Source organism: Theropithecus gelada, chromosome 9 (genome assembly GCF_003255815.1).
Source record: "Theropithecus gelada isolate Dixy chromosome 9, Tgel_1.0, whole genome shotgun sequence".
In the NCBI taxonomy this organism is placed as follows: Eukaryota; Metazoa; Chordata; class Mammalia; order Primates; family Cercopithecidae; genus Theropithecus; species Theropithecus gelada.
Window position 1 is genome coordinate 18,926,651 of NC_037677.1, and position 18,460 is coordinate 18,945,110.

The window sequence follows — 18,460 nt, forward strand, 5'->3', positions numbered from 1 at the left end:
CCTCTTGAGGGCAGGAACTGTGCCTGTGAACAGAGGTTCAGCACAGAGCCACAGAGGGTCCAGTGGCTGACATGGAATAGTGCACAGCAGATGTTTGTTGGGGGGAAAAAAAAAGATACATCAGCTAAGTAAAAACAAAATTAACACTTTTTATGGATAAACCAGCCTTAGACGCAACGAAACTTGTAGCTAGAAAGGCATGGAGGCAAACTTGGTCTTAAATTCAGCACATTCATTTTGCTTCATGTCTTTTGCTTCTTGGAAAATTGTCCCAACACCAGCAAAACTAGTTTTTTTTTTCCTCTTCTTTTGGCCCTAAATTATTTCTGAAAGTTACAGCATTTTAGATTTGTATTGTTTTATTACCTGTCATTTTTATTCACGTCCGCTTTTGTTGCTCGCTCTCTCTCTCACTGGACCTCTTCCTAGTTTAGCTTGACTGTTCCTCTGTTAAGCTGTTCCTCATATGGAAAGTTGCCTCTTCATCAGCACACCATAAATTACCCAACCTGGGTGCGTTCCACTGCCTTCTCTGGCTACAGACTCCTCCCCTCCCCAGCTGCGCGGCTCCAGTTGTCTGTGGCCCCAGTGACATGGTTGTTGGCAGTAAATGTTCAACTTCATTTATTTCCTAGAATTCTCAGATCTGGACTGGTTTGCTCCATTCAAGCCGCTGACAAGCTTTGTTAGGTACATATTTTATAGCATCTCCCCTTTTCACTGGGCTCCTGAGAAAAAGTGTCCTGGTGAGTATGACCTGGAATTTAGCAGAACAGGTTTTTAGCTTCAACTTTATTCTGACTTCTATGACGTTGGACAATCAGAAGCTTATGTAGGCTTGTGGTTTAACCTAATGTATATTTGAACAATATCCACCTCTTCAGGAATATTACTTCTAGAGGTTGAACTGTTCATTGTGTCTTATATTTGGTCACGGTCACAGTCATGGTTATTCCTATAATAAAACTATAGCCACAATTTTGGGAGCACATTTTAAATTTGTGTTTAGTATGCAGACCTTGGCTTAGGAGTACATCACATTTTCCATGCTCTGAAGTGTGAAAATATTTCAATGCGTTGCTTAACTCTAGGAAAAATGCTACCCATTGAAGGAAACCAAATGTGACAACTAAGAGATGTACAGATTATTCCTTCTAATTTTAATGTGAAGCTAAATTTTCTTTTTCAATTAAATTTGCTCATATCTTCAGAATTGCCCCACCCCCTTAGCTTAAGAAGAAACAATAGGATGGCAATTCTTGCCATTTTAAGTATGTTCCAAAAAACAAAATCTCAACTTACTAGAATTACAGTAGATCATATTTTTTAATAAATAGCCACTGAGCACTCCTCAATAAAAAGATTGTGCCTTCTTTCATTAAATATGAATTTAATCTCTGCCTAGGAGTTGCAAAGAGACCACCAGGTCTTTGCAGAGACAAAGCACCGAATTTAGTCTAATTGCTGCCTGAATTGTAATGCATATCTTACTACAGAAATTCACCCATGGAATGAGAGATCCAAGTAGCTCAAACACATGCACTGCATAACCACCCCTAGAGCTCTGACTGTCTCGGAAAGATATTTAAGGTTTTGTGCTTAGGAAACTAACATACTATCTTCTCCCAATCTAATGCAAATTAAAGCACAGTTCACGTTTTCATAAGGCATTCATTTGAACCAAGCCTTTTTGACAATGGTTACACTCTAGGAAAGTTATTCTAAAATGTCCACGAAAACTGAGGCTTTCAAATGGTCTTTATTCCTTCCGGAAGTAAAGGGTGGGCAAACAGAAGCAGGAGGACAGGACTAGTGTGTCAATATGTGGCATGAGCTTTCTGATGATGGAAGGCCCAATGGGGCACTGTAAGGGTAGGGGGGAACATGTCTCTAGTGTCCAGGTAGCACAATGCCATTAATATTTTGTTGTAATGGAAAGAAATTTGACAATGCTTATCACAATCTAAAATGCACATTTTGACCCAGGATCTCTACTTCTAAGAATTTATCCTATAGATAATACCACACAAGGACACAGGTAGAGGAACAAGGATGTTCACTACAGCATTGTTTATAGTTAGCAAAAGACTAGACCCAACTGAAATGTCTATCAGAGCTGGTAAAAAACATGACAGTACACCATATAATGGAGTACCATGGTGTGGTCGAAAAGACTGAAGTGGCACTTTATGTGCTGGAATAAGTATTGTGTGAAGGAAGCAAGGTACAGAAGAATGTATACCGTGTCCGCATTTGCTGTTTAAAAAGGGGGAAGAAAGAGGGAGAGAAAGGATATATGTGTGCTCCTATATGCACAGAAAATTTACAGAAGGTGACTGCACTATTGGAATGTTTTGTTGCATTGTCTTTAAAAACTTTTGTTTATATTTCATATATATGCTTGACATAGCAGAATTTTAACATTATTTACAATCAACTCTGGCAGTATTTTATTGCATGGCCTTTGCATTTGGTAATATGCTTAGAAACTCCAATGCTTACTCAAGTGTTTATAATTATTTTTGTCTAGTATCATTATAGTTTTTTTTTTTTTTTTTTTTTTTTTTGGCAGAGTCTTGCTGTGTCTCCCAGGCTAGAGTGCAGTGGCGCAATCTCAGCTCACTCCACCTCCTGGGTTCAGGTGATTCTCGTGCCTCAGTCTCCCAAGTAGCTGGGACTACAGCCATGTGACACCACGCCCAGCTAATTTTTGAATTTTTAGTAGAGACAGGGTTTTGCCATGTTGGCCAGGCTGGTCTTGAAGTCCTGACCTCATGTGATCTGCCTGCCTCAGCCTCCCAGAGTGCTGGGATTACAAGCATGAGCCACAGTGCCCAGCCCATTATGGTCTCCTTTATATATCACAGTTGGTTAGAAACATGAGCTTTGTTGTCTTATGGTTTTAGATTTCATTCCTGATTCTACCAACTATTTAGTTCTGTAATTCTGGCAAGTTCCTTCATTTTTTTTAACCTTAAGTTCAGGGGTACATGTGCAGGTTTGTTATTTAGGTGAACTAGTGTCATGGGCATCTGTTGTATGGATTATTTCATCACCCAGGTATTAAGCCTAGTACCCGTTAGTTATTTTTCCTGATCCTCTCCCTCCTCCCACCCTCCAGTAAACCCCGGTGTGTGTTATTCCCCTCTATGTGTCCATGTGCTGGCATCATTTAGCTCCCACTTACAAGTGAGAACATGTGGTATTTGGTTTTCTGTTCCTGCGTATGTTGGTTCCTGTGTTAGTATGCGTGGTTGCATAGTATTCCATGGTATACATGTACCACATTTTCTTTATCCAGTCTACCATTGATGGGCATTTTAGGTTGATTCCATGTCTTTGCTGTTGTGACTAGTGCTACAATGAATGTGTGCATGTGTCTCTATGATAGAACAATTTATATTCCCAGTGATGGGATTTCTGTGTCAAATGGTAGTTCTGTTTTTAGGTTTTTGAGGAATACCATACTGTTTTCCACAATGGTTGAACTAATTCATATTCCCACTGACAATGTATAAGCGTTCCTTTTTCTTTGCAACTTGCCAGCACCTGTTATTCTTTTACTTTTTAATTATAGCCATTCTGACTGGTGTGAGATGGTATTTCATTGTGGTTTTCATAAGGCATTCATTTGATTTGCATTTCTCTAATGATCAGTGATGTTAAGCTTTTTTTCATATACTTACTGGTCACATGTATGTCTTTTGAAAAGTGTCTGTTTATGTCCTTTGCCCACTCTTTAATGGGGTTGTGTTTTTCTTGTAATTTGTTTAAGTTGCTTAGAAATGCTGGATATTAGACCCTTATCAGATGCATGGTTTGCAGATATTTCCTCCCATTATGTAGGTTGTCTGCTACTCTGTTGATGGTTTCTTCTGCTGTGCAGAAGCTCTTTAGTTTAATTGGGTCCATTTGTCAACTTTTGCTTTTGTTGCAGTTGCTTTTGGCATCTTTGTCATGAAATATTTGCCCATTCCTATGTCCAGAATGGTATTACCTAGGTTGTCTTCCAGGGTTTTTATAGTTTTTGGATTTACATTTAAGTCTTTACTCCATCTTGGGTTGATTTTTATATATAATATAAGAAAGAGGTCCAGTTTCAATCTTCTGCATATGGCGAGCCAGTTATCCCAGCACCATTTATTGAATAGGGAGTCCTTTCCCTATTGCTTGTTTTTGTCAGCTTTGTCGAAGATCAGCAAGTTGTAGATGTGCAGCCTTGGCTTTACCAGATCAAGCTGAAGTCATGCTGTTTTCATTAGGGTAGGCCTCAGCAAAATTGTGAAGGAGGGAATATCTGTCCTAGTCCCTCAATTGTGGTGCCCCCATGCATTTTCTCACTTGAGTCCCTACTGCCTGACAGTCCCAGGAAGATGACGACCCACAAATAAAAAAGATATATTTGCAACCCAAGACACACATTCATACATACATGTACTATACACAGGTAGATACCTGCAACGGAGACAAAAGGTTTTATTTTATAAAAATAATACAGTGTTCAAAATAATTTACATTGTATTTTGGTATGTCCTATTCTAATTCATTTTTAAAGGCTGGATACCTTGCACTAAGTTGATTTCATGACCCACTAATGAGCAAATAAAATCTGAAATATTCGGCTACAGACTTTTGACTTTCTAACCCTTCCCCTACATCATGGCCTTCCAGTCTCTCAGATCCCTGCTATCAGAGGCTTGATGAGTGACGCTCATCTATCCCCACAAACTTACATTTCATAGACCTTCTGAAGGATGACCTCACGCCAAAGGGATAACTGGAACTTCAGACATCCCGTGGCCGACTGTAAGGCCTCTGGGGGCTACTTCAGTTAATGCCCTGGTGGCTCTCCTCTGCCCTTTTGGAAAAGAGACATTGCCACCCATCTAGGGACTCACCCCAGTAAGCTGCCAGGCCTTGAAATCCTTTTCAAAGTTTTACTTGACTAGAGTTGCCAACTCTTTGGGGTTTGGGCTGGGTTTGAAATAGTTTCTCATTTCTTTTTTTTTTTTTTTTTTTTTTTTGAGACGGAGTCTCACTCTGTCGCCCACGCTGGAGTACAGTGGCGGGATCTCAGTTCACTGCAACCTCCACCTCCTAGGTTCAAGCGATTCTCCTGCGTCAGCCTCCCATGTAGCTGGGACTACAGGCTCTTGCCACCATGCCTGGCTAATTATTGTTTTGTCTTTTTTTCAGTAGAGATGGGGTTTCACTATGTTGGCCAGACTGGTCTTGAACTCCTGACCTCAGGTGATCTGCCCGCCTCAGCCTCCCAAAGTGCTGGGATTACAGGTGTGAGGCACCTTGCCCAGCCTAATTTGTCTCTCATTTCTTATCCTAATTCAAACAAAATGGTGTGGCAGACAATAAGTCCTCAGAAGAAGATGCAAATTCAGGCAGCACTGGAGCCAGCAGCCTTCCTCTACTCTCCACCTTCTCCTCCTCCACTTTCCTACAAAGCCCACATCTGAGCAGTTTTTCTGGGTGTATGGATAAGACCCCTTCCTTCTCCTCCCGGCCTCACTTTCCTGTGGAATGTTCTGCTGTTCACCAGGCCTGCTGGGTCTCAAAGGTAGAACATGGTCAAAAAGGGCTCTTAGGCTTCAAGGTGATCTTTGTCTTTCCATCATCTCTCCAGGGACAGATTCTGAAATGAGTCTGAAACTTTGACTGAGGGAAGCTGACACTACTGTCTCAGGTCAGATGCCCAGGGCCACTGTGAAGAGAAAATTCCGCTTTTCATTTAGCTGTCACTTGGCCCAGACCAGTCAAAGGTAACACCTAGTTAATTCACATTCTCCCCTGTGGATTCCTCCGAGGTCCCCCTTTTTCAATGTTAGTGTGTTGGCTTAAAGAAAGTAGGTCTGGTTTCCCTTTTAATGGCAACTTAAGTCCATCCCAAGTCGCCAAAAGACTGTTTATGAAACGACTCACAGGTCCTCCAGGGATCTCCCCAAATCCACATGCAGCTCCTGGGTGCCCCGGTCACGTGGAGAATCACTAGCGTGCCCACCTGGGGGTCCCGGGTGTGAAGAGCCAGCCTGGCACAGAGCCGTGCTGGCCTTGGGAGGGTCCTCTAGGCTTCCGGGCAGATGGCTTTACCTGGGAGCTGCTGCTGCTAAGCTGTACTTTTCCATTTGCACATTGATGGGAGAATAGAATCTGGCTCTTGCAATGATAATAAAAGGCACTACGGGAGAAGGAAATTGGCAGGTATTAACAAATAATTGAATGTTTTCATTTTGCTTTGATTTTCATCAGTGTGCTGAAATACTACCTCAAACGTTCATCGTCTTATATGGGAAATAATAATTATAGTAATAATAATTGTTATAACTCCGAGGGCCTTTATTGCTGAAGAGAGCAAGCTTAGGCAATTATCACAAAGAACTCAAATGCTTTCCTGGGTCCTGTGGGATTAATTGGGGATTTCAGCCCAGTCACAATTGGGGAAATTTCCACATCACAAAATCCATTGCTATAATGGACACTAATTGGCCTCCTTGTTGACAGTCCCAGAAGACAAAGCCCAGAGCCCTAAAACAGCGATTTGCTAAAGGGTTGAGACAGTAGATAGGAAATCATGCTGCTGCAACCCTAAGTTTGCTCTTTTCCAGGGATAAGGAGAGTGTGTTGGGCTGCAGGGCTGTCAGTGTCGCAGGTAATTGATTCAGAAATAGCAAAAGGCCTTCTCATAGTACAAGGAACTTATAATATGTTCGGCAAGACCCTAAGCTACTCCAGCATTAATATTCTTTTAGGAAAGAAACCGCTGAATTTCAGTTGGTGGCAAAGCAGATAGAGGTGTAGATGAGAGAGCTCGTTCTCCTTATGTGAGACTGACTACCTTTCAGGAAAACAGGCTGGCTGCTCTCTTTCTACATGAAGTGGCTGGGAGGTGTGATTTGCAGGGACCACATTAGTCCTAGGTAAAGGAGCAGGCTCTGGCACATTGTGAGGTTTGAATTAAACCTTTCACTCTGAAGCACTGCATTCTGAATCACATCCAATCATTAGCTAATACCTGCCAATTTTCTACTAAGTGCAGGCTGACATTGGTGCCAGTACACCAGGAGCAAGCTTCTTAGATCATCCCAATATTTTCTGTCAGATTCATCAACAGCATTGCGAAAATGTCTTAAATGGACAATTCTTCTAGACGACGATTAAAATAAGAAAGAAAAGATGGGCAACTGCTGAGAAGTCAGTTGTCCCTGAAGCATGAAGAAAATCTCCCCCCACCCACTCCAAGGGCTATCTTATTTCCCCCGATTTTAAACTAATATTTATGGTGCAACCACAGCCCTACCGGCCACACCATCCTGAATGTGAGTCGCCCAGGGAATAGGGCTGAAAATGGCAGTCCTCTTGTGCCGAGGTCTCACCTTGGAGCTGTCCGCTTTTGTGCTCCCAGTCCAGTCCTGCCAGCTTTCTCCTCTGGAGACGGGGCTACCCTGGCCCCACTCTGCCACCTCACCTCTCCCATGTCCCCAGTTCATTTGCTTACTTGTGTTGTCATTTCCCATTCCCTAGGAGGCCCCAGGCCCTTGGAGGTCCCAGCTGTTCTCCACTTCAATCACATGGGGCCGAGTCCTCCCCTTCAAACCGGGACAGTTTTTTTGTTGGGCCCCAAACTTGGAGGTAGCCCTCAGTTTCTTACAACAACCTTTTGTTCCTTGTTTACCCTCTTTTTCTGCCCAAAATTAAGCTCCACAGGAGCTTGGTGAGAAGGCCCTGTGACCACATTCCTCCCCCAGCAGCCTGCAAGCTCCATGCAACCTTCATCGCTTTGGGGCGAGCTCTCTGCAGCTGGATCCCCCGCCTGGGGCTGTCTCCTCCAGTTGGTGTCAGTTTCTCCCACCCAACGCCTGCTCTCATTCCCCAGAGCACCTCCCACCCTGCCTCCTGCTACAGAGTAATGTCTTCAAAGTACACAGTAACATGGTTTCCTGCAGAACATATGCAAAGCAGAAGTTTACAGGATTCATCATTAGGAGAGAGGGAGGCTGAAGAATGAAACTGTAAAAGGAAAACATTAAACATTCCCTGAGTGAAAGGTAGCGGGACCCCACTCACTTAGGGAACAGCCGCGCCACCTCTCCAGGCTCTGGCTCAGTCCAGACAAGTTCCATGGGTGAGTGGGGCACAAAGGCATGGCCCACAGTACTTTAACTGCGGTGGCTGTCCCTGGCTTGCCCACTCTCTTGCTGTCCAATCACATGCAGTTCAGTTCTCCTGAAAACACGGCAGGGGCGATGGTTCTCCCCCGATGGTCTCTGTTGCAGTCCTTGCACTCTCAAGGTTGCAGAAACTACTAAGGTTCTAATTGTCGGAGTGAATCATGCTCCTTGTGTCGAGGGTCAGCGTGCACTGTTTCTTTCACAGAACATGATTAACAACTAAAACAAAGGAAAGATCAGACCGGGTGTGTGGCTCAGGGGACAACGGGATTCCTGTTCAGGTCAGTTTCCTGCTCTTCCTACCAAACTGGTCAAAGCAATTAAATGTGTGAACTGTGTTATTTATGAGTTTCCAGGGCTGTAAAAGTCATGTCTGTGCTAAGAGACCAAAAATATATATGCCTTGAACACCACAGCAAACACCCTCTTCTGTCAAATGAACAGATATTCTCTTCTCCAAAATCAAAACCTCCACTACCTCAGAAAGCTAGCACAGGACAGGTTTCTCGCAGGGAGTGCCTCTCTAGGCAGGTAAGCCGTGCGTGGGGCCCAGCGACAATTGCCAATTGTGATTTATTAGTGGAGGAAAATTTGGAATTGGACTTTACCATTGGGATTTACTTGCATTTGAAAGCAATGCAGTTAGCAGTCCATCTTTCAACACTGAATGTATTTTCTCTGCTTTTATATCTTTCTGATGAATTAAGCGCTTATGTGAGGTGAGGGATTGAAAACACTAGCAGATGAATCTCTCAGTAGATCTGCTTGCCAGATATGGCTGTATGGAAAAACACGGGGACCAATTTTACATTGTTTCTCCACCAATTCATACCAGCCATGAACTGTGATACTCCCCCTAGTTCTACAATGGGCGGAAAATAGGAGTTCCTTGCCCTCCAGTTCTCCAAGCCATTTTAAAGAAGGCCTGCTAATTGAATTCAGTTGTTTGCAGTTTTAAATGTTCATGCTTTCCCCAAAACAAGAATATATTAAACTCATTTCATCTGTCATCCAAGAAGAATTGGAGCCTGCGTTTTTATTACCAACTGACTTGTGTGTTCATCTTTATCCCAGATTTTTTTTTCAAATGTTTACAATGTAATTAAAAACAATCAAGTCAAATGATGTATTTGAATTGTTCCCTTTAGGGGAAGATAAAGAAGGAGAAAAGATAGCTACAATTGCTTCATTTCTGCTGAGTATTTCTGCCTTCTCAACAGAAATACATCATGTATCTGCTCACCAAGAGCGTTTTTGTAATGTCACTGGTGATTTAACAATTACAAAATATTGTAATTAAATGTTCGAATGCTCTCTTCTGTTTTCCCATTACAAATGATCATGGAACTTGATTAATTTCAGCCCTTTAGAAAGGACCTGGCTTTGGTAATATTGTTTCCTGCAATGCACACCTCCAGGGAAAACTGTGATCTGAATCCTGAAGTCAGAACCAATTAAACTCTTCCATTTTCCCCACTGCAGCCTGAGGATGAGCCACATTTTTCAGGCATGGCTCAAACAGGCTTGTCAGGTCTCTGGGGCTCAGCGCCCCTGGGCACTGCCTGCCTGCTGCCAGCTGTGAAGAGTATTCTGTAGGTACAGGCGCATAATAGGGAAGAAAATGATAAATCCACAAAGGCAGGGGCCACAGTGGGTAATTCTGAGCTGCAACGATTACTCAGCATCAGGGTGGCCTGGTCCTGGTCTGGAAGCCCTGCCTACGGGCATAAGAATCTGAGACTGATGGTCAGAAAGAGGTGGATAGCTAGGAAGTTGTGGAGCAGAAAAATGAAACTATTGTATTCTTAAACGTCAGAAGGGGAGAAAGGCTTCCAACAAAATTAGCCTTTGGGCTGATGAAAAGCCGGAGCATATCCTTAGGTAAGCCATCAAATAAGAAATTAGCAAGCAGGAGTCATTGACCAAGTCTCTGTATGTTTAAAGTTAGTTTGAATGATTCCCCAGATGATGCAGAGAAACAATGTTATTGTCCTGAGTTTCTTCTGTAGAGAATTGAATGTTGTGTCATTTTGCTCCATCTGACTTTTTATTTTTATTAAGTAAACAACCACCGCCACCAAAACCTACAGTAAATTAGGATCTAGCAAATGAGTTACCAAAAGAAAACTGTTCTTCCCAGGAGGACTGGTGCCAGCCTGTTTGCTCTGGAGGATTTTAAACAGCTCTTCCCTGCTGAGCAATACATGCAAACCCCGAATTTGCTACGCAGATTTATTTTTCTTACTCAGGAGATTTTGCATTTTCCTCTTTGACCTAAAATAGGAGATCTTTGATAGGTAATATAGAGGCCAACATCTTTTATTCTTAATGTATAAAGCAATCCAACTTCAGGTTTTAGTGTCAGAGACCATTGTGATGAAATCCGAAGGAGCCCGTGGACCCTGCATTCATGCCCTGACATCCAGGCTCCCACCCTGCTTGGAGGTTTGTTCCCCAGAATCAACAACACTTCTCCGTTTGCTGTTCACATCAACATCTGTTAACATACTCACATATTTTTAAGATGAGCACAAATCCTTGTAGACATTTCCCCAAAGTTCAGCAAATGGATGGGGAAGGGAAGTTGGGGAAGCCAGTGCCTGCACAGGTGCCCTAGGCACGTGGGGAGTGCCTGGCCTTGCTCTGGCTTTGTGCTTCCAGACCACAGCATCTTAAAATGTGGGAGTGGCCCAGGCCTCCCAGCCTAGAGATCCCAGGCTGACCCGAGACCCGAGGCTCTTTATCAACCAGCTCCATTCTGTCCAAACTTGCTGGCCACAGTGGCGTCCCCAGCAGGGGCACCACCCAGGCAGAGGCCTTGAGGCCTGAGAGCAGGCACCATTGAGAATTTCAGTGTCCAGAGCTCCCAGGGCCAGCGGGAATGTGATGGGAGGTGCCAGAGGCTGTGAAAGAGAAAGAAAAATGGTTAGAGAAGTTGGGGGGGTCTCTGCCTGGAAGAGAGCTGGGATGGCTTGAAAGGAAAAGACCGGTTTGGAAGGAGGGACCCTCCCCAAGCCCTGCAATGGGCTCAGCCCTAGGCGGGTTCAGGCAGAGGCGCTGATGGCCAGAGCCAGAGGCCGCTAGGTTTGCAAACGCCCCTCCCGCCTCCTCCACCCAGGGAAATAACAAAGGCAAATGCTGCTCCACTCAGTACTCTTCTCGAATGTAAGGGATGCTTGAGCTAAACCAGATTCTCCATCTTGGTGCTTCGGGTAAAAATTCCATTATAACTTCTGAAGCCCCGTCAGATTTATGACTGGAGAGGGCTGCATGCGTGGGAATTGAGCTGTTTGTTATGCCTGCCCTGCCTCCCTCCCTCAGCCATCACCCCGTCACGACAGGTTTACTCTCAAAACCCCTGAACTGGTCTGAAATGCACCTTGCTCTGAGACCGTGGAGATAAAACAGGATTTAAAGGCAATGCATTTTCAACTGGGCAACCTTATCTGGATTGACTGCTCCGGGTTTTCAGCTAAGTGTGAATGTGAAGGATAATTACCATCGTGTGTTACCTGAGATTACAGGGTTGTGTTCCAACTAATGACACCGCGAGAACCAAGCAGTTGTTAATATTTAATCAGTCTCTTGGCTTAACAATTGGATAAATGAGGTGTGTAATTACACAATTATAAAAGACATTTCAGATAGGAATGGTACGGTTATTAATACTGAAGGTGAAAGATGGGAGAAAGAGACCACTGGGTCATTTCAGAAACGCCACCGAAGAAGACCCTTCGAGGGGGGCCTCCCTTACGGAATTTTAAGGGCATACCTCAAATGCGTTTCCAATATGGACTTGTTCTGTTCCTTCTGGGGCTCTCAACATCAAACATCAGGCCAGATGTTTTGTTGCTCTCACAGATAACTACCAACAGAGTCTTCAAATGGGACACGCTCTAGAGTTGCATTCTAAAGGTGAGTCATGTTTAGTAGCTCTGTGTGCTGGTGGATATCTGCTTGCTATCTTATTTTTTAATTTTTGGTTGACATTCAGAAGACACTAAGCTAAAGCCCAGGACAGTAAACCCCAATGTCACCTTCTTGGAGCAGGGGTTTTGTTTTTTTTTTTTTTGGCCTGTTTCTCCTCATTAGTCACTCGGTCTGTACCACCGCTCGCTACCCTGGGTGGCATTTGCCCACCAAAGGGAGCAGCTTGCACCATCCTTGCTAGAGGATGCTATTGGCAGGCAGTCACCCTGTGACCCACCTGGGTGTTCCATCTTCTCTCAGGTGCTGACAGCTTCTCATGGAAAAATGCCATTTTCTCATTCAGGGGCTCAGGCAACCAATTAGCTGAGTGTCCTCCATGGCTAAGGCCTGGAAAACACAGTCAAGAGCCATGAAAAGCACCTGGCACATTTCAGCACCCACAGGAGAGATGTTGTCCACCAGGATGATGGCAGTTGCCTTATATGGATCAGAGTGATCTGTGTGGAATTTATTATGCTCCGATCCATATCCCTCAAGAATCATTTGTCAGAGCTGCAAGAAAGCCCTTATCCCTTTGCACACGCTGTTGATCATTTTCAGAATCTCTGGATTGACACATCTGCTGTGCCCAGAAATGCAGTCATGGCGACGAGGGTCACCCCTCCTCATCTCCCCTGCCTAGCAGCCCAGCCAGCAGCCACCAACCTCCTTCTCCAGAGTTTAAGCCCAGGTTTCATGGCCTTTCCTTTCTTTCTGGGCTGAAGGGATGGATCTTTTAAGGAGCATCTCTTGCACCTCACCTGTCTAGCAGCATCCCTCAGTATCCAAGACCAGGCCATTGGCGTGTGCTCCAGCGCCTTCTCCGAGGGCGACCACTATGACTCCAGGAGATGGGAAATGAGTGGAAAGGAATCTGGAGACAGGGAATCGGTTCATGTTGCAGTTTAACCATCACCCTCTCTTTGTGGCTTTCCCCAACTTCCCTAGATAGGGAGTCCGTCTCCCCTTGCTCTGGGAACCCTGACTCCTGTGCAAGGCTGACTGGCCCAGGAGACAGACAGACAGATCTGGATTTGCATTCTGGCTCTGCCACTTACTATCCATGTGAACTGGGAGTGATTCTCCTTCGTACACCTCCACTTTTTCACATAGGCTGGGGTGAGGCTGCACTAGTCAGAGTTTGTTGGGGGGGCAGATGAGAGAAACCCAGCCCTTGGCAGGCACCCCACACTTGTTACGCTTTTTTCTCTCCTTCCAGCAGTGCTCATTCTGGCTGAGATTATTTATTAGTGCCACAGACTACAAGTTCCTTGAAGGCAAGGAATGAAGGCTGTTTCAGCTTTGGATATCCAGCTCTAAACACCATTCAAGGCCACAGTCAGTACTCAGTGAACCCTGGCAATAATCCTAGGGTACTTTGTGTTTTTCTGGGGCTCCTCTATCTTTCCTAAAAATTAAAGCCTCGCATTTTACTATCTCTTCTTAAGAGCTGAGAGGAAACACCCAACGTGGGCTCCACTAACTAACAGTCTGATGAATAATGAACCGGACTGAATGCTTGGCGCAGCCACACCCCTGTCACTTTAGTACCATCGAGGTTGCACTGTGGAGGCTCCCTGCAGGCTGTCACATCTGCAGGGTCACTGATGTACGGGTGGTAGAGCCTGTACCGTGACAACTGTCCTTGGACCAGGCTCACGGAGACACACCATGGGCAAGTCCATCCACGGTGGGCATGTTATCAAGTTTGCAGAAAGAATCGTCCAGTTCCATATGTTTTGGCTTCACATATGAAAAGAAGCGCATTCAGCCTCTTTGGAAACTCAGGGATCTGGCACCAGAACATTTCTTAACACATTTGCACTTCAGTTGTTGGGGATGCAAGAGAAGTATTTAAATCGTAATAATCACTATTAACTATTTGGAAAAAGTAAGCAGGTGGAAGCCTCTGCTGCCCAAGAGCAACATTGGCTGCTGATTATGTGCCTGATGAGGTGGTTCCTTCTTACAGAATATAAGTGAAGCCCCCCATCTCTCATGCCCCAATTAGAGGGCTGGCCGGGTAAGAGACCCCTCCGAGAACCTCCCCGTGGCTGTGCATTGCATCCGTGTCGGCCCCCTCTCCTCCCCTGGCGCCTCCCCGGCGCTCAGCCTGGCTTCCTCACTGGCTGGTGTTGAAAGGCAGTTCTCAGCTGAGTAAATAATGTTGGTATGAAGCCAAGGCCCTTGAAAGTGAGTTAATCCTTTCTCCGTCAAAATCCCCAACAACAATCTGGGTTTGTTTAACCATTTGGTGTTGGTATTTCAGTGCTTTTTTACAATCATGAAGGGAATCACCCACTTTGGCCAGTGTCCAGAGTGGCCATCACAAATGCACATGTAGTGACTACTCTTGCTTACAATGGATGACCACATGGCACCCTTCATACTAGATGAAGGTGGCTGGGCGTGGATCACACCTGTAATCTCAGCACTTTGGGAGGCTGAAGTGGGACATCGCTTGAAGCCAGAAGTTTGAGACCAACCTGGGTAACATAGCACGAGCCTATCTCTACAGAAAAATTAAAAACTAGCTGGGTGTGCTGCCACGCACCCGTAGTCGCAGCTACTTGGGAGGCTGAGGTAGGAGGATCACTTGAGCCTAGGAGTTTCAGGCTGCAGTGAGCTATGATTGAACCACTCCAGCCTGGGTAACAGAGCAAGACTCTGTCTCAAAAACAAACAACAACAAAAATAGAAGAGGGTGGTCATTACTCTGCATGGTCCAAGAGCGGCCCCCGAGGTCATTATAGAGAACTTGGTTAGCACTTCACATGTGCTGAGCACAGAACTAAGCTTTTTGTGTATGGTAACTCCTTTCATCTCACTACGTCTCTTGGAGTTATAAGGAGGTAGCTATTATTATTATGTTCACTTTACAGATGAGGAAACTGAAGCACTGAGAGGTTACGTGGTTGTTACTAGAGTCAAACCCAAGAGCCCATTGTACAGATATGCCTGTTATTACAGTGAAGCCTCCCCAACAAAAACGCCCTCTCTTGATGCCACATACTTGCTGGTCTGCAGCTGTTTCCAAAGTCTAAGTCTCCAAGCAGGCAGGGGCCAGGGAAGGGATCTTGGGATGGAAAGCCTGACCAGGGTTTGAGAGGCCTCTCTCACTGTGTTCTTGCCACCTGGGGACATGTCCTCCTTGCCTTCTCCCACTGCCACCTGACCTGAAGTTACTCAACATCACAGACACACAACTCTAAATTGGTCTGCATGTCTTTTTCCCAGGTCATCATCTGTTCATCCATCTCTCCGCAGGGGCTTGCACCCTGCCATGACCTGGTGTGGGGAGTGAGAAGGGGAGCCAGGTGTTTGCAAAGTGACCTACCAGCTTCCAGTTGCAATCTCAGTGAACCTATCATGATGCACTACAGCGTAGGAACAGCTCCTTGTTTGCATCACAGAGCTGGGAAATGGCCTCTTCCTGCTGGTTCTGCACAATGCTGAGCTTTCCTGAGTAATTTTCTAGAGTAGTGCAATTTACATTTTTGATGACTACACTTCGAAGTAAGTTTTCTGTGTTTCTCTGTGTATTTATTTATTTTTGAGACAGAGTTTTACTCTTGTTGCCCAGGCTGGAGTGCAATGGCGTGATCTTGGCTCACTGCAACCTCCGCCTCCCAGGTTCAAGTGATTCTCCTGCCTCAGCCTCCCGAGTAGCTGGGATTACAGATGTGTGCCACCATGCCAGGCTAATTTTTGTATTTTTAGTAGAGATGGGGTTTCACCGTATTGGCCAGGCTGGTGTCAAACTCCTGACCTCAGGTGATCCATCTGCCTCGGCCTCCCAAAGTGCTGGGATTACAGATGTGAGCCACCACACTGGCCTGTGTATTTATTTAAACATTGACTTGTGCTTAGTTAGGGTCCTTTGTTGTGGTTGCCATTTGTGTGTTGATTTCTTATGCAAGACAATGAGCTCCTTGGGGAAATGCATTTTTTGCATCTTGGTGGCCTGGTTTTGAACTTGGTACAGAGGAGGTGCTCAGAAAGTGATTGTTAACCAGAAGATAAGGCTTTCCGTGATATCTGAGATTAACTTGGCAGAATGGGAAAGGACAGAAAAGGGGTCACCAGCAGATATTTAGAAAAGGAAAATTCTCTCTTATAATCATCCCCAGACCTAAACCATCAACCCAGGAGCCACAAGTAATGCACAATTTAAAAGGTCAGAATAAAGTATCTCTTTACTACCTCTTTCAATGCCGCCATATTGCCTCTTTCAATGCTGCCATATTGTCTCCACTCCATCATTCCTCACTGCAGTTAGACACCATCCCTCCTTTCCAGGTTTTCCATTTGCTCACTGATCCTAACTCCAGATTCTGTCTCATCCTGTACTGGCTGATGTAATGTACAGTTGTTTATCTCAACTCTCCTTCCCAGTGGCCTGTTTTGGCATCTTTTAAGGGACTGTCGTCATTTGCCCATGGCTAGAAATAAAGGGATCTCTCTTGCCATGAGCTTCTTAAGAAGGATCAGTGTATCAGTCCACACAGGTTATCAATGACAACAAACCAATTCAGCCCATCTCAAGCCAAAAGTAATGTAGGGGTGGGCAAGAGGTTGGTCTACCCCACCCAAAATGTTTAGGCAACTGCCTCTACACACTCAAACGATGTTATCAAGGTCCCATCTCTTGTTCCAAACGTCTTTGGGACAAAGTTTGGGCTGTGTTAGGTCTATTCTCCAAGCAGACTCTGCATGCAGAGATGGGATGGATGCTGGCGGTGCCAAGCATGTCCTGTATCTCACAACTGCACAGCAGGGGAGATGGCATCCCCAGTGGCCAGCAAAGTTCTAGGGAGGACATGGGGTTGGTGATCATGAGTTCAGGTGGTGTGCCCATTCTTGTCCAAGTCTAGGTCACAGGCCCACCCTGGGTTCACTCAAACTTTGTTCACTAGAACAAAGAGAGCCCCACCCGAAGCCAACGGGAACATACACACTATGGAGAGAGGGCTTGGGCTCCCTCAAGGAAGACAGGCCGAACAGACGCAACCAGAGCTCCTTTCCAATAGCACAGTCCCCTACGTGTCCTCCTGCCTTCTTGGATCTAACACAGATTTCCTGCAAGAGGAGTTCATCTTTCCTGCCCTTGTTCACACAGCCAGGTCTAGAATGCAGGTTTCCTAACTGCAGGTGCGGACCTCATTCCTTGTCCCACACCACTCCTTCACACATAAAGACACAAATGCACACAAACATGCAGTGCACGTTCACCGTCGATCCCTGGTCAAAAGCACCCACAGCACAGTTCACCATTGTGAAGATATTGAACCCACCTAAGTGCTCAATGGTGGATCAGGAAAATGTGGTGTATATACACCATGGAACACTACTCAGCCATAAAAATGAACGAAGTAATGTCTTTTGCAGCAACTTAGATGGAGCTGGAGGCCCTTATTCTAAGTGAAGTAACTCAGGAGTGGAAAACCAAATACCGCATATTCTCACTTTTAAGTGGGAGCTAAGCACTGGGTACACAGGGGCATACAGTGACATAATGGACATTGGAGGCTCAGAAGCAGGCGGAGGTGGAGGGGAGGGATAAAAACTTCCTGTTGGGTATGATGTACACTATATGGGTGATAGCTGCACTAAAATCTCAGACTTCACCACTGTAAATTCATTCATGTAACCAAAACCCACCTGTACCCCAAAAGCTATTGAAATAAAAGATCAATCAATGAAATTAAACACCCATGTTAGCAGCAGCTAAGTACATGAGGTCCTGGGGTCTGGGTCAGCAGGCAGGCTCTGCTGACAGCTCCAAGCACAGGCCCTCAGCCTTGCTGCACACGGGGATCTCCGGGGGAGCTTTCAAAACACTGAGCCTGGTCCCACCTCAGAGACTTGGATCTACTCGGCCTGCGCTTCTGTGATTTTTAAAGTTTTCCAGTTCCAAAATATATTTTGACCCCAAAATATATTAATTTGTTTGTTTGCCCTTGACAATGTTAAGGTTGGATCATCAAAGGCAAGGAAAGCTTTTAGGAGGCAGTTACTTTAGTCCAAGCCAGAAATGACAGAGGCCTAAACTGAGAGGTGAATTGGACACATTGTCGATTGACAATTTCTGGGCGTGGGCCATGCACACCAAAAAGGACACACAGGTGGGAAGGGTTGAAGGTGGATTCGGTAGGGCCTGGGGACAGCTGAATTTCAGGAATTAAGGAGAGGAAGGAAAGGGGTCCCACTTCCCCATATCCAGCCATGCAGATAGTGACACCATTAACAAAGACCCGCAATCCGAGAGGCTACTGGGCAAGGAGCAGGCTGGCGAGAGTGCCTGTGACATG